This window comes from Octopus bimaculoides, chromosome 19 (assembly GCF_001194135.2).
Source record: "Octopus bimaculoides isolate UCB-OBI-ISO-001 chromosome 19, ASM119413v2, whole genome shotgun sequence".
In the NCBI taxonomy this organism is placed as follows: domain Eukaryota; kingdom Metazoa; phylum Mollusca; class Cephalopoda; order Octopoda; family Octopodidae; genus Octopus; species Octopus bimaculoides.
In genome coordinates this window covers 1,936,820-1,940,010 of record NC_068999.1, presented here as the reverse complement: position 1 = coordinate 1,940,010, position 3,191 = coordinate 1,936,820, and the positions used below count along the sequence as shown (strand labels likewise).

The window sequence follows — 3,191 nt, the reverse complement described above, 5'->3', positions numbered from 1 at the left end:
CTTCTTCTTCTTCTTCTTCTTCTTCTTCTTCTTATTCTTCTTCTTCTTCTTCTTCTTCTTCTTCTTCTTCGGTTTGCTCTTTGACCTCCTCTCACTACGTTTCCGTTTCTTTTACGCTTTGGGAACACTATCGCCTGACAGCACCTTTCGTTCGACGAGGAAATCCATTACTTGATGTAGCTGAGAATACGAGGTTGAAGAGCAAAAACACTCCGCAAATAAGACGCCACGACGAGGCGCCTGCTTCCCACGTCAGCGTTTGACCCGCTAGAAATATCAGTGAAACATCCCTCGAATTACGCCGAAGCAAGTTATGTGGGCTGAGAGCGGGTTATACGATGTTGACCTACACAACCTTAAATAAAACAGATGGTCACGTATGGAATGCCTTTCAACATAGTTCCCCTTCAATTAGCGTTTTTTTCCGGTCAAAAGAAGGTCACCGCCACCGACACCTCAACTCCAACCCCACTGCTCTACAACCATCTCCACTACGACCATTACCACCACTACCATCATCGTCCTCCTCCTCCTCCTCATCATCATCATTACAAAGCACAGAATGCTTTAAGTAACTTCTGCTGGAATAGAACTCAAGCATAGGGATCTCTGTCTCTGTCTGTGTGTCGATCACTATGCACACACACACGTCGCACGCGCGCGCATGTATATCTCTGTCTATCTATATATATATATATGTATATATATATATATATATGACTCTACGTACACAAGCTACCAACAGCTATATATATATATATATATATATATATATATATATATATATATATATATATATATATATGTGTGTGTGTGTGTGTGTGTGTATAAGTAAATGGATATATAGAAACGTGTCTGTGTTTGTATAGTAATACACAAACACATATACACACGAATATATATCTCTGTGTAAGGCTATATATGCATATGTATGGATGTGTGTGTGTGTGTGTGTGAGTGTGTGTGTATGTATATTTCTATGTATGCATTTATATATGCATGCATGCATGGGCGTATATATATATATATATATATATATATATATATATATGTATGTATGCATGTACGCATAGGCGTATGTATATTATGTATGTATGTTTGTATGTATGTTTGTATGTATGTTTGTATGTATGTATGTTTGTATGTGTGTTTGTATGTATAGAATGGAAATACCATCTGTTTCGATGACAGCTTCATTTTTCTAAACAACAGTTGTAAATAGGAAATACATTTAAACAATACAATAGAGATCTTTTTGGAACAAAGCAGTTAAAGGGTTTTTTAGGCTTCCTACAGCAGCGTCTCCTGAGATTCTTAGTGGAGATTGTACCAAAGATAAGAAGAACATGTCTTTTAGTTTTTCATAAATACAAATCTCATGTTAGAAACTCTCTGATGAGGTTAACTTGTTAACGTCTGACAAATCAGCAATGTTTGTATCATCTGCTGCACCTAAATCCTAAAACTTTTACTTCTGCTCCTCCGCCCACTCTTGGAAACCAATTTACTTGCTATTGTTGGTATTTTTGTTTTACTGTTGTTGTCATTATTGTTGCGTTTGTTATTATTATTATTATTATTATTATTATTATTATTATTATTATTATTATTATTATTATTATTATTATTATTTTTATTATTATTATTACTAGTATTATTATTATTGCCTTTGCACAGCTTCTAACGCTGGAGATGTACTACGGTGTCAGATGTTTACTACCAGTGAACTAACGCAACACCCCTTATTTTTCGAGCACCTTCTGGAGTATTTGAGCGGTTCCAAGCAATGCTGTTTTCTGCAAGTGCTCCACCCTTATTGCATCTCCTATTTATTCCACGTACTTCTCGAGATTTTTGCTCACTGTTCCAGGGGCTTCAACAATTACTGGTACTACTAACACCTTTTTCATCGACCACAACTGCTTAACCTCCCCAAAAATATGTCAAAGAAATCAGAATTGACATGAGAGCAGAGCAAACCCCCAAAACTGCTCTGCTGGGGACAGCTAGGATTTTGAGATTGGTACTTGGATGTTGAATGTCTCCCATGATGATTAATGACCAAGTATCAAGGCTTATAATGTGCGGAAAGTGACCCTGTGAGACCTTTGACAGTAGGCTGCAGTCTACTCTCACAGAATTTACCAGAACAAACATATCCGAGTGCTCTGAGAAGTAAAACAACAATACTAGTAATAAATAATCAGAATAACGGATGATGATGATGATGATTGTTAAAAAAAGAAGAAGAATGAGGCATCATTTATGTCTAGAGACATGCTTCCAATAATTCTTGAAACTTGACCAAAAAACTTTTTATTTTAACAATATACTTTAAAATTATTCTTTAAAATATTCCTTACATTTTATAGAATCTTCTCCGACACTTCTTCTTCTTCTTCTTCTTCTTCTTCTTCTTCTTCTTCTTCTTCTTCTTCTTCTTCTTCTTCTTCTTCTTCTTCTTCTTCTTCTTCTTCTTCTTCTCCTTCTCCTTCTCCTTCTCCTTCTTCCTCTTCTTCTTCCTTACACCCTAGATTTCGTTCTGTATATTTTCTGCAACTAAAAAACAAACAAAGCAAAACAAAAACAAAGAAACAATAGTTTAACAACACAACAACAACAACAACAACAATACCAACAGCATCATCATCAGCAGCATCAAGAACAACAACAACTAAAAGAGCAGCAACTACAACAACAACAACAACAGAGAAGCACTCGTGTCTACCATTAATCACCTGCGTCCTTTCCTGCCTCGCATAACTTCCACTTCTTTCGCCGCCTCCCCTCCATTCGTGCCCATCCTACCAGACCAATACCCTGTTCTGTACACCAGTCTATCAATCACTGTTTAACATTAATCAAACACTTTTGCCAAAATGAATAAATAAATGTAAACATTAAAATAAAATATATTATAAATTATATAAAAAAAAGACAACAAAACTGTTTAAAAACCATAAAAAATCTGCTAAAAATAATGAATATAAAATATATTTAAAAATACCGAGAAAGAGATAAGAATATTTTTAATGATAAGAAAAATTGTGGTTGGAATGATTTTTGCTTATAGACAAATTGTGTAGATAGATACATACATTACGCAAACACACACACACACACACACACACACACGCACACACTCTCTCTCTCTCTCTCTCTCTCTCTCTCTCTCTCTCTCTCTCTCTCTC

At 35.4% G+C, this 3,191-nt stretch overlaps 1 long non-coding RNA gene across 2 annotated transcripts in view; it reads left to right on the top strand.

The window, feature by feature from the left end:
* LOC128250122 (uncharacterized) overlaps nt 1–2,441 on the top strand; it is an 8,407-nt gene extending 5,966 nt beyond the window's left edge. The window contains exon 3 of one of the 2 annotated variants that reach the window (XR_008266243.1): nt 1,678–2,441. This is a non-coding gene — a long non-coding RNA (uncharacterized LOC128250122). Of the gene's footprint in view, nt 1–141; nt 380–1,677 lie in introns of those variants that run through there. The other variant, XR_008266244.1, reaches the window with a different exon arrangement.
* Nucleotides 2,442–3,191: the final 750 nt, after the last annotated feature.